The following is a 15,178-nucleotide window of genomic DNA, read 5'->3' on the forward strand; positions in this document are numbered from 1 at the left end:
ATAGACTAGACTATAGACTAGACTATAGACTAGACTATAGACTACACTATAGACCTAGACTATAGACTAGACTATAGACTAGACTATAGACTAGACTATAGACCAGACTATAGACTAGACTATAGACCAGACTATAGACTAGACTATAGACTAGACTATAGACTAGACTATAGACTAGACTATAGGACTAGACTATAGACTGACTATAGACTAGGACTATAGACTAGACTATAGACTAGACTATAGACAATAGACTATAGACTAGACTATAGACTAGACTATAGACTAGACTATAGACTAGACTATAGACTAGACTATAGACTAGACTATAGACTAGACTATAGACTAGACTATAGACTAGACTATAGACTAGACTATAGACTAGACTATAGACTAGACTATAGACTAGACTATAGACTGGACTATAGGCTAGACTATAGACTAGACTATAGACTAGACTATAGACTAGACTATAGACTAGACTATAGACTAGACTATAGACTAGACTATAGACTGGACTATAGGCTAGACTATAGACTAGACTATAGACTAGACTATAGACTAGACTATAGACTAGACTATAGACTAGACTATAGACTAGACTATAGACTAGACTATAGACTAGACTATAGACTAGACTATAGACTAGACTATAGACTAGACTATAGACTAGACTATAGACTAGACTATAGACTAGACTATAGACTAGACTATAGACTAGACTATAGACTAGACTATAGACTTAGACTATAGACTAGACTATAGACTAGACTATAGACTAGACTATAGACTAGACTATAGACTAGACTATAGACTAGACTATAGACTAGACTATAGACTAGACTATAGACTAGACTATAGACTAGACTATAGACTAGACTATAGACTAGACTATAGACTAGACTATAGACTAGACTATAGACTAGACTATAGACTAGACTATAGACTAGACTATAGACTAGACTATAGACTAGACTATAGACTAGACTATAGACTAGACTATAGACTAGACTATAGACTAGACTATAGACTAGACTATAGACTAGACTATAGACTAGACTATAGACTAGACTATAGACTAGACCTATAGACTAGACTATAGACTAGACTATAGACTAGACTATAGACTAGACTATAGACTAGACTATAGACTAGACTATAGACTAGACTATAGACTAAGACTATAGACTAGACTATAGACTAGACTATAGACTAGACTATAGACTAGACTATAGACTAGACTATAGACTAGACTATAGACTAGACTATAGACTAGACTATAGACTAGACTATAGACTAGACTATAGACTAGACTATAGACTAGACTATAGACTAGACTATAGACTAGACTATAGACTAGACTATAGACTAGACTATAGACTAGACTATAGACTAGACTATAGACTAGACTATAGACTAGACTATAGACTAGACTATAGACTAGACTATAGACTAGACTATAGACTATACTATAGACTAGACTATAGACTAGACTATAGACTAGACTATAGACTAGACTATAGACTAGACTATAGACTAGACTATAGACTAGACTATAGACTAGACTATAGACTAGACTATAGACTAGACTATAGACTAGACTATAGACTAGACTATAGACTAGACTATAGACTAGACTATAGACTAGACTATAGACTAGACTATAGACTAGACTATAGACTAGACTATAGACTAGACTATAGACTAGACTATAGACTAGACTATAGACTAGACTATAGACTAGACTATAGACTAGACTATAGACTAGACTATAGACTAGACTATAGACTAGACTATAGACTAGACTATAGACTAGACTATAGACTAGACTATAGACTAGACTATAGACTAGACTATAGACTAGACTATAGACTAGATATAGACTAAACTATATACTACACTATAGACTGGACTAGACTATAGACTGGACTAGACTATAGACTGGACTAGACTATATACTATATAGACTATAGACTAGACTATATACTGACTATACTATACTAGACTATAGACTAGACTATAGACTAGACTATAGACTAGACTATAGACTAGACTATAGACTAGACTATAGACTAGACTATAGACTAGACTATAGACTAGACTATAGACTAGACTATAGACTAGACTATAGACTAGACTATAGACTAGACTATAGACTACTATAGACTAGACTATAGACTAGACTATAGACTAGACTATAGACTAGACTATAGACTAGACTATAGACTAGACTATAGACTAGACTATAGACTAGACTATAGACTAGACTAATATAGACTAGACTATAGACTAGACTATAGACTAGACTATAGACTAGACTATAGACTAGACTATAGACTAGACTATAGACTAGACTATAGACTAGACTATAGACTAGACTATAGACTAGACTATAGACTAGACTAGAGACGAGACTATAGACTGACTTAGACTAGACTTAGACCTAGACTATAGACTAGACTATAGACTAGACTATAGACTAGACTATAGACTAGACTATGAGAGCTAGACTAATAGACTAGACTTATAGACTAGACTATAGACTAGACTATAGACTATAGACTAGACTATAGACTAACTATAGACTAGACTATAGACTAGACATAGACCTAGACTATAGACTAGACTATAGACTAGACTATAGCTAACTATAGACTAGACTATAGACTAGACTATAGACTAGACTATAGACTAGACTTATAGACTAGACTATAGACTAGACTTTAGACTAGACTATAGACTAAACTATAGACTAGACTAAGCAGGTCTACTGACTACTATTGTGGACTATTTACTATAGGCTTGATTATAGAGTAGAGGAACAGACTACTCTATAATCCAGGCTATAGTGTAGGCAATAATCCAGACTGTAGACAAGACTATAGACTAACATTTATCCTCAGTGTTTAGGGTGAACAAAATGTGTTTTCAATCACTAGTTTTCGCTTTAGTAGCAGTCACAAATTCTATTTATTTTAATAGTTTTGCCCAGAATTTGTACTTTTTTCGCATATTCTTTACATTTTTGTTAAGTATCTTTCTTTTTTAAGCCGTTTTAACATATATTTCTTCTTATTTGTAGCAAAAAAAAAAAGAAGACAATAATAAAATAAATGATTTTTGCAGTTTTGTTGGCAAAAACTTTTTAGGCATGTTAAATAAAAATAAAATGCCACCACATGTTTCGGTTGGTTCGTGCAGGCTGGGAAGGAGTTCACTTACGTCGTTTTACCTTTAAGGCGTAGTTATACTTCATAGAGACATACATATGTACATTCATACTAAATATCACATACAGCAAAAACAGACAATTTTAGTTTAATATTTGTATGAATGTAAATTGCATACACAACATGCCTGTGAACATATTCACCCGTTGGTATTTGGATAATAGGGTGGCGCTAATTGGAAGGAAACTAATTTCTTTCATTCGAATCAAATATTTACTCATAGGTCTCTATTAACTTATTGAAAATAGACTAGTTCTTTTGGGTACCAACCTAACCTATAGATTTGTGGTGTCCCTGTTTTGTTTATGTATTAACATCTACCTGAGTATGTGTGTTTATAAACATATTCGTTGTCTTCGTATTTGTATGTCATGGTTGTTTTAATTGAATTTACACCTGAGTGACCATCAGAAGAACTTTAACTTTAACATTCATTTCAAATGCAAACATTTAAAGGTTGACTCTTGATTTCTTTTGTCCCTGTTTCTTGCTCTTCTCAGCTTCTCTTCCTTTATCATTGACTGCTGCTGCTTTTTGGCCTTATGTTTATTATTAAATGATTTAGTGACATGCAGAAAAGTTTATTACTTTAAGATGAAATGTCAAAATTAAAAGGTTTTTAACATTTCAAAAGATGAAAAATTTCTATAATAAATATAATATCTGTTTATTTTAATTTACAGACTAAAGACTAAACTATAGTACAGTTGCTGGACTGGACTAGTAGTAAAAATTATTGATTAGATAATAATCAAGACTACAGACTGGACTACAGCTCAGACTACGTACTACGTACAGACTATAGACTTGACTCCAGACTAGACTACAGTCCAGATAATAGTCTAGACTTTCGTCCAAAATATATACCTGACTATAGTTCTGACTATAAACTATACTACAGACTACACTATAATCCAGACTTTAAACTAGACTATAGTCCAGAATAAAGACTAGACGATAGTCCACTTTATTGACTAGGCTGTAGTCCAGGCCATAGTTTAGACTATAGACTACACGAAAGTCCAGACTATAGAATAGGCTATAAAGTACACTAAAGTCCAGACTATAGATTAGACTATAGGCTAGACTGTAGTCCAGACTATAGACTAGACTATAGTCGAGACTATAGACAATATTATAGTCCAGGCTATAGACTAAACTATAGTCCATACTATAGACTAAACTATAGTCCAGACTATAGACTAGACTATAGTCCAGACTATAGACTAGACTATAGTCCAGACTATAGACTAGACTATAGTCCAGACTATAGATTAGACTAAATGACTAGACCATAATCCAGACTATAGACTAGACTATAGCCAGACTATAGACTAGACTATAGTCCAGACTATAGACTAGACTATAGTCCAGACTATAGACTAGACTATAGTCCAGACTATAGACTAGACTATAGTCCATACTATGGACTAGACTACAGTCCAGACTATAGGCTAGACTATAGTCCAGACTACAGACTAGACTATAGTCCAGACTATAGACTAGACTATAGTCCAGACTATAGACTAGACTATAGTCCAGACTATAGATTAGACTAAGTGACTAGACCATAATCCAGACTATAGACTAGACTATAGCCAGACTATAGACTAGACTATAGTCCAGACTATAGACTAGACTATAGTCCAGACTATTGACTAGACTATAGTCCATACTATGGACTAGACTACAGTCCAGACTATAGGCTAGACTATAGTCCAGACTACAGACTAGACTATAGTCCAGACTACAGACTAGACTATAGTCCAGACTATAGACTAGACTATAGTCCAGACTATAGACTAGACTATAGTCCAGACTATAGACTAGACTATAGTCCAGGCTATAGACTAGACTATAGTCCAGGCTATAGACTAGACTATAGTCCAGGCTATAGACTAGACTAGACTATAGTCCTGACTATAGACTAGACTATAGTCCAGCCTATAGACTGACTATAGTCCAGACAATAGACTAGACTATAGTCCAGGCTATAGACTAGACTATAGTCCAGACTATAGACTGAATATAGTCCAGACTATAGACTAGACTATAGTCCAGACTATAGATTAGACTATTGTCCAGACTATAGATTAGACTATAGTCCAGGCTAGACCAGGCAGACTATAGACTAGACTATAGTCCAGGCTATAGACTAGACTATAGTCCAGACTATAGACTAGACTATAGTCCAGACTATAGATTAGACTATAGTCCAGACTATAGATTAGACTATAGTCCAGACTATAGATTAGACTATAGTCCAGGCTAGACCAGGCAGACTATAGACTAGACTATAGTCCAGGCTATAGACTAGACTATAGTCCAGACTATAGACTAGACTATAGTCCAGACTATAGACTATAGTCCAGACTATAGACTAGACTATAGTCCAGACTATAGACTAGACCATAGTCCAGACTATAGACTAGACTATAGTCCAGACTATAGACTAGACTATAGTCCAGACTATAGATTAGACTATAGTCCAGACTATAGATTAGACTATAGTCCAGGCTAGACCAGGCAGACTATAGACTAGACTATAGTCCAGGCTATAGACTAGACTATAGTCCAGACTATAGACTAGACTATAGTCCAGACTATAGACTATAGTCCAGACTATAGACTAGACTATAGTCCAGACTATAGACTAGACCATAGTCCAGACTATAGACTAGACTATAGTCCAGACTATAGACTAGACTATAGTCCAGACAATAGACTAGACTATAGTCCAGGCTATAGACTAACCTAGACATGACTATGCACTAGACTGTAGTCCAGACTAGACTGTACTCCAGATTATCGACTAGGTTATGGACTAGATTATAGTCAAAACTATAGTCCAAACTGTAAACTAGACTACAGTCTAAACTACACTGTAGGCTAGAGTAGAGACTAAACTTGACTTAGGTACCGATTTACTTATCTGTAGTCCAGACTACAGACTTTTTTAATCAATACTTTAATCTATTCCATTTAAATAAAAAACTCATTCACTTTGTAATAACTACAACTATCAATCATATCCATAACTTATCCAATTAACACTTTAGTAGTTGTGTTAAAAAAAGCAATTAAATAATTTATAAATATTTAAAACAATTCGAAAAAATTTGCATTTAAATGATTTATTTTTTCTCGACATGCATATCATCGTACAACTAAATTCAATTAAAATTTGTTTTCTAAACAAATTTCATTTGATTATTATTATTATTTTATGATTTTATTTTAATTCATTTATAAATTGTTTGTAATACGATTACAAAACTATTTTTTCTATTTGTTTCTATTTTGTTGTTTTTTCACAATAAAAAAAGTGAAAATAAAATCAACATTTTTATCCATTCAATAACATAGAAATTATAATGAAAAACAAACTCTATCCAAATCCTTTTTGTTATACAAAAATGCATAATTTATTACAAAACTAAACAAATGTAGTATCTCTAACAAAAGTGCAACAAAAACTATTTTAATACAATAAATATTGTTATTATTTTTGTAGTATAGTTTTTTTTTTTTTAATTTAAATACTTTGGCAACAATAAATAAATATTCTTTTAATAAATCAAGTTAATATGAAAAGTAAAAGTCTTCTAGAGACAGAGAAAAAGAGAGAGAGAGAGTTGAAGAAAAGTTGAAGATGTAATAAATAAATCCTTAGGAGGGAAAACGTATAGTTTTTAAACTAATTTAATAAAATACTTTTAAACATAAATATAAATTTTCGTTTACTAAACAAATGCAATAAAGGCAGGGGTTCTAAAACTGTTTTCATGAAAGTACAAATATAGCAAAGCAATCGAATTTAGTCAATTCGACTAGAATTTAATCGATTACAGTCAGTTCGACTAGTTCAATTTTAGTCAGTTCGACTAGTTCGATTCTAGTCATTTCGACGAGAATTGGATCGAATCTAACCAATTCGATTAGAACTGAAACAAATCTAGTCTGTTCGACAAGAACTGAATTAATTCTAGACAGGTCTACTAGAATTAAATAGTTTCTAGTCAGCTCAACACGAATAGCATCGATTATGATCATTTCGACTAGAATTGGATCGATTCTAGTCAGTTCTATTAGAATTGGATTGATTCTAGTCAATTCGAACAGAATTGGATTGATTGTAGACAGCTCAACTACAATTGGATCGATTCCAGACTATAGATTACACTATAGTCCAGACTATAGACTAGACTATAGTCCATACTATAGACTAGACTAGATATAGATCTATGTATAGATATAGACTACACTATAGTCAAGTCGGTAGTCAGTACTATAGTCCAGACTATAGACTAGACTATAGTCCGAATTATAGACTAGATTATAGTCCAGACTATAGACTAGACTATAGTCCAGACTATAGACTAGACTATAGTCCAGACTATAGACTAGACTATAGATTTGACTATAGTCCAGATTATAAACTTGATTGTAGTCCAGACTATCGACTTTACTTTAGATTTGACTATAGTCCAGACTATAGACTAGACTATAGTCCAGACTATCGACTCGACTATAGATTTTACTATAGTACAGACTATCGACTCGACTATAGATTTGACTATAGTCCAGAGTATAGACTAGACTATAGTCCAGACTTTAAACTAGACTATAGTCCAGACTATAGACTAGACTATAGTGCAGACAATAGACCGACTTGACTATAGACTATAGCCAAGTCAGTAGTCTGGATTATAATCCAAACTATAGACTAGACTATAGTCCAGACTATAGACTAGACTATAGTCCAGACTATAGACTAGACTATAATCTAAACTAAAGACTAGACTATAGTCCAGACTATAGACTAGACTATAGACTAGACTATAGACTAGACTATAGACTAGACTATAGACTAGACTATAGACTAGACTATAGACTAGACTAGACTAGACTATAGACTAGACTATAGACTAGACTATAGACTAGACTATAGACTAGACTAGACTAGACTAGACTATAGACTAGACTATAGACTAGACTATAGACTAGACTATAGACTAGACTATAGACTAGACTATAGACTAGACTATAGACTAGACTATAGACTAGACTATAGACTAGACTATAGACTAGACTATAGACTAGACTATAGACTAGACTATAGACTAGACTATAGACTAGACTATAGACTAGACTATAGACTAGACTATAGACTAGACTATAGACTAGACTATAGACTAGACTATAGACTAGACTATAGACTAGACTATAGACTAGACTATAGACTAGACTATAGACTAGACTATAGACTAGACTATAGACTAGACTATAGACTAGACTATAGACTAGACTATAGACTAGACTATAGACTAGACTATAGACTAGACTATAGACTAGACTATAGACTAGACTATAGACTAGACTATAGACTAGACTATAGACTAGACTATAGACTAGACTATAGACTAGACTATAGACTAGACTATAGACTAGACTATAGACTAGACTATAGACTAGACTATAGACTAGACTATAGACTAGACTATAGACTAGAGACTATAGACTAGACTATAGACTAGACTATAGACTAGACTATAGACTAGACTATAGACTAGACTATAGACTAGACTATAGACTAGACTATAGACTAGACTATAGACTAGACTATAGACTAGACTATAGACTAGACTATAGACTAGACTATAGACTAGACTATAGACTAGACTATAGACTAGACTATAGACTAGACTATAGACTAGACTATAGACTAGACTATAGACTAGACTATAGACTAGACTATAGACTAGACTATAGACTAGACTATAGACTAGACTATAGACTAGACTATAGACTAGACTATAGACTAGACTATAGACTAGACTATAGACTAGACTATAGACTAGACTATAGACTAGACTATAGACTAGACTATAGACTAGACTATAGACTAGACTATAGACTAGACTATAGACTAGACTATAGACTAGACTATAGACTAGACTATAGACTAGACTATAGACTAGACTATAGACTAGACTATAGACTAGACTATAGACTAGACTATAGACTAGACTATAGACTAGACTATAGACTAGACTATAGACTAGACTATAGACTAGACTATAGACTAGACTATAGACTAGACTATAGACTAGACTATAGACTAGACTATAGACTAGACTATAGACTAGACTATAGACTAGACTATAGACTAGACTATAGACTAGACTATAGACTAGACTATAGACTAGACTACTAGACTAGACTACAGACTAGACTATAGACTAGACTATAGACTAGACTATAGACTAGACTATAGACTAGACTATAGACTAGACTATAGACTAGACTATAGACTAGACTATAGACTAGACTATAGACTAGACTATAGACTAGACTATAGACTAGACTATAGACTAGACTATAGACTAGACTATAGACTAGACTATAGACTAGACTATAGACTAGACTATAGACTAGACTATAGACTAGACTATAGACTAGACTATAGACTAGACTATAGACTAGACTATAGACTAGACTATAGACTAGACTATAGACTAGACTATAGACTAGACTATAGACTAGACTATAGACTAGACTATAGACTAGACTATAGACTAGACTATAGACTAGACTATAGACTAGACTATAGTCTAGACTATAGTCCAGACTATAGACTAGACTATAGTCCAGACTATAGACTAGACTGTAGTCCAGGCTATAGACTAGACTGTAGTCCAGGCTATAGTCTGTAGACTGTAGACTAGACTATAGACTTGGCTATAGACTAGACTATAGACTTGGCTATAGACTAGACTATAGACTTGGCTATAGACTAGACTATAGACATGGCTATAGACTAGACTATAGACTTGGCTATAGACTAGACTATAGACTTGGCTATAGACTAGACTATAGACTTGGCTATAGACTAGACTATAGACTTGGCTATAGACTAGACTATAGACTTGGCTATAGACTAGACTATAGACTTGGCTATAGACTAGACTATAGTCCATCGACTTGACTATAGATTTGACTTTAGATTTGAATATAGTCCAGACTATAGAGTATGCCATAGTCCGGACTAAAGACTAAACCATAGTCCAGACCATAGACTAGACCATAGTCCATACTATAGACTACACTATATAATACTGTAGACTAGACTATAGTGCAGACCAGATATATAGATAGTTAGTTTAACTAGAACTGAATAGATTCTAGTCATTTCGACTAGAAATTTAGGATTGGTTCGATTCCGATCAGTATGTCTTTAGGTAGATTCTAGTAAGTTGGATTGATTCAAATCATTTGGAATTTGGATCGATTTAGGTCATATTGTTTAGAATCAAATCGATTCTAGTCAATTTGATTAAAATTTAATCTACCGATATAAAGAATAAAAAAAAAAATTGTTTAAGATGTACCTCTTAAATTAATGCAGTAAATTTCTTTTGAGTTTCTCTGCCATTTAAATGAAAACGACAAAAATTATGTGTCAGATTTCAAGGTCGCTCCTTCCTCCTTTTATGACTTACTATACATGTTATTCAACACTAACAACCCAGTAACTTTTATTCACAGTAATAACAACAAACAAAAGAAAAATATGTAAGCAAATTGAAATCTGCATTTACACTCTCTTGGCTCTGTCAAGCAGTCAATGCAATTCTTTTTTTTTTTTGCATTTTTTGTGAACTTAACTCAACTTAAAGTCAAACTGAATAAAGAATTCCTAAACTTAATATAAAAGAAGAAGAATAATAAATAAAAATGGTGAATAACAATGTGTGAATGGCACCATTGTTAATCCCCACAACACTAGAATTCACTCACACACACACACAAGTGACAGGAAAAGGCCTATAAGGAAAATTATGCTAGCGAAAGGATGGATGGATAAAAGAAGAGGCTAAATGAAGAGAGTGGAAATAAAAAGAAAATTATTAATTTATGATGTTTATATACTCGCAGTATTTGTTTTGAGTATGTTTCATATTGACATTTCAGTTTGTGTTTTTATTCTTTACAACTTTTTCTTTCGTTTGGATTGTTTTCGTTATTTTTTTTTCTGCTCTGTACTCATTCATTAAACAATACACAGTCAAAACTTAATTTATAATGAAAACGTTTCTCTGTATGTAGACTCGAGAGTGTTTTTCTTTTTCTTTTTTTTTTCATTATGTATCTTAATTTTTCGTTTGTGAATTTTATTTCAAATATAGGTAGAGTGAGAAGTATAGGACCAACTATTTGTACCTTTAAAATTCGCTGTATTTTGTTTGAAACATCAAATGTTATTAGATTTTTCTTCGTAAAGTTGCAAATTAATTTTTATGCGAAACAATTGCTTCAATTGTTTATTTTGGCTGCGACTCAAAAACTTTTCACGTCACTATTGTAACATTTTGTTTTCCTCTCAATTTTTTGTTTCGAGTTTATCCTTTATTTAATTATGACTGCCAAGTATGCATGTGAATGTACGTGTGTGACTAAATATTTATAGAGGAAATTTTGAAAGGAGATGTTTTTTAACATAAACTGTTCTAAACAGTTCAATTGGACCAAATCTCTATTTTAGTCAATTCTACGAGAACTAAATGAATTATAGTGAAGTCAACTGGAATTTAATTAATTTGAATCAATTAGATTAGAATAGAATGGCATCTTATCAGTTCGACTAGGATGAAATTAATTCGACGTTAATTAGATCGATTCGAGGCAATTCACATTGAAATTCGATTAGAATTGAATTGATTTCTGGGAGTTATTAGATAGATAAATAGATAGATATATAGATAGATATAGATAGATAGATAGATAGATAGATAGATAGATAGATAGATAGATAGATAGATAGATATAGATAGATAGATAGATAGATAGAATAGATAGATAGATAGATAGATAGATAGATAGATAGATAGATAGATAGATAGATAGATAGAAGATAGATAGATAGATAGATAGATAGATAGATAGATAGATAGATAGATAGATAGATAGATAGATAGATAGATAGATAGATAGATAGATAGATAGATAGATAGATAGATAGATAGATAGATATATAGATAGATAGATATATAGATAGATAGATAGATAGATATAGATAGATAGATAGATAGATAGATAGATAGATAGATATATAGATAGATATATATAGATAGATAGATAGATATATAGATAGATAGATAGAGATATAGATAGATAGATAGATAGATAGATAGATAGATAGTAAGATAGATAGATAGCTCGATAGATAGCTAGATAGATAGATTCGATAGATAGATAGATAGATAGATAGATAGATGATATGATAGATAGAACTTTATAACTTTATAACTTTATAATTAAAAACTTAATAACTTAATAACTTTATAACTTTATAACTTTATAACTTATAACTTTATAACTTTATAACTTTATAACTTTATAACTTTATAACTTTATACCTTTATAACTTTATAACTTTATAACTTTATAATAACTTTATAACTTTATAACTTTATAACTTTATAACTTATAAACTAGACTAGACTATAGACTAGACTATAGACTAGACTATAGACTAACTATAGACTAGACTATAGACTAGACTATAGACTAGACTATAGACTAGACCTATAGACTAGACTATAGACTAGACTATAGACTAGACTATAGACTAGACTATAGACTAGACTATAGACTAGACTATAGACTAGACTATAGACTAGACTATAGACTAGACTATAGACTAGACTATAGACTAGACTATAGACTAGACTATAGACTAGACTATAGACTAGACTATAGACTAGACTATAGACTAGACTATAGTCTAGACTATAGTCCAGACTATAGACTAGACTATAGTCCAGACTATAGACTAGACTGTAGTCCAGGCTATAGACTAGACTGTAGTCCAGGCTATAGACTAGACTGTAGTCCAGGCTATAGTCTGTAGACTGTAGACTAGACTATAGACTTGGCTATAGACTAGACTATAGACTTGGCTATAGACTAGACTATAGACTTGGCTATAGACTAGACTATAGACATGGCTATAGACTAGACTATAGACTTGGCTATAGACTAGACTATAGACTTGGCTATAGACTAGACTATAGACTTGGCTATAGACTAGACTATAGACTTGGCTATAGACTAGACTATAGACTTGGCTATAGACTAGACTATAGACTTGGCTATAGACTAGACTATAGTCCATCGACTTGACTATAGATTTGACTTTAGATTTGAATATAGTCCAGACTATAGAGTATGCCATAGTCCGGACTAAAGACTAAACCATAGTCCAGACCATAGACTAGACCATAGTCCATACTATAGACTACACTATATAATACTGTAGACTAGACTATAGTGCAGACCAGATATATAGATAGTTAGTTTAACTAGAACTGAATAGATTCTAGTCATTTCGACTAGAAATTTAGGATTGGTTCGATTCCGATCAGTATGTCTTTAGGTAGATTCTAGTAAGTTGGATTGATTCAAATCATTTGGAATTTGGATCGATTTAGGTCATATTGTTTAGAATCAAATCGATTCTAGTCAATTTGATTAAAATTTAATCTACCGATATAAAGAATAAAAAAAAAAATTGTTTAAGATGTACCTCTTAAATTAATGCAGTAAATTTCTTTTGAGTTTCTCTGCCATTTAAATGAAAACGACAAAAATTATGTGTCAGATTTCAAGGTCGCTCCTTCCTCCTTTTATGACTTACTATACATGTTATTCAACACTAACAACCCAGTAACTTTTATTCACAGTAATAACAACAAACAAAAGAAAAATATGTAAGCAAATTGAAATCTGCATTTACACTCTCTTGGCTCTGTCAAGCAGTCAATGCAATTCTTTTTTTTTTTGCATTTTTTGTGAACTTAACTCAACTTAAAGTCAAACTGAATAAAGAATTCCTAAACTTAATATAAAAGAAGAAGAATAATAAATAAAAATGGTGAATAACAATGTGTGAATGGCACCATTGTTAATCCCCACAACACTAGAATTCACTCACACACACACACAAGTGACAGGAAAAGGCCTATAAGGAAAATTATGCTAGCGAAAGGATGGATGGATAAAAGAAGAGGCTAAATGAAGAGAGTGGAAATAAAAAGAAAATTATTAATTTATGATGTTTATATACTCGCAGTATTTGTTTTGAGTATGTTTCATATTGACATTTCAGTTTGTGTTTTTATTCTTTACAACTTTTTCTTTCGTTTGGATTGTTTTCGTTATTTTTTTTTCTGCTCTGTACTCATTCATTAAACAATACACAGTCAAAACTTAATTTATAATGAAAACGTTTCTCTGTATGTAGACTCGAGAGTGTTTTTCTTTTTCTTTTTTTTTTCATTATGTATCTTAATTTTTCGTTTGTGAATTTTATTTCAAATATAGGTAGAGTGAGAAGTATAGGACCAACTATTTGTACCTTTAAAATTCGCTGTATTTTGTTTGAAACATCAAATGTTATTAGATTTTTCTTCGTAAAGTTGCAAATTAATTTTTATGCGAAACAATTGCTTCAATTGTTTATTTTGGCTGCGACTCAAAAACTTTTCACGTCACTATTGTAACATTTTGTTTTCCTCTCAATTTTTTGTTTCGAGTTTATCCTTTATTTAATTATGACTGCCAAGTATGCATGTGAATGTACGTGTGTGACTAAATATTTATAGAGGAAATTTTGAAAGGAGATGTTTTTTAACATAAACTGTTCTAAACAGTTCAATTGGACCAAATCTCTATTTTAGTCAATTCTACGAGAACTAAATGAATTATAGTGAAGTCAACTGGAATTTAATTAATTTGAATCAATTAGATTAGAATAGAATGGCATCTTATCAGTTCGACTAGGATGAAATTAATTCGACGTTAATTAGATCGATTCGAGGCAATTCACATTGAAATTCGATTAGAATTGAATTGATTTCTGGGAGTTATTAGATAGATAAATAGAT

Source organism: Lucilia sericata, unplaced genomic scaffold (genome assembly GCF_015586225.1).
Source record: "Lucilia sericata isolate MDLA Ls3-8-SP2 unplaced genomic scaffold, ASM1558622v1 Contig002088F_arrow, whole genome shotgun sequence".
In the NCBI taxonomy this organism is placed as follows: domain Eukaryota; kingdom Metazoa; phylum Arthropoda; class Insecta; order Diptera; family Calliphoridae; genus Lucilia; species Lucilia sericata.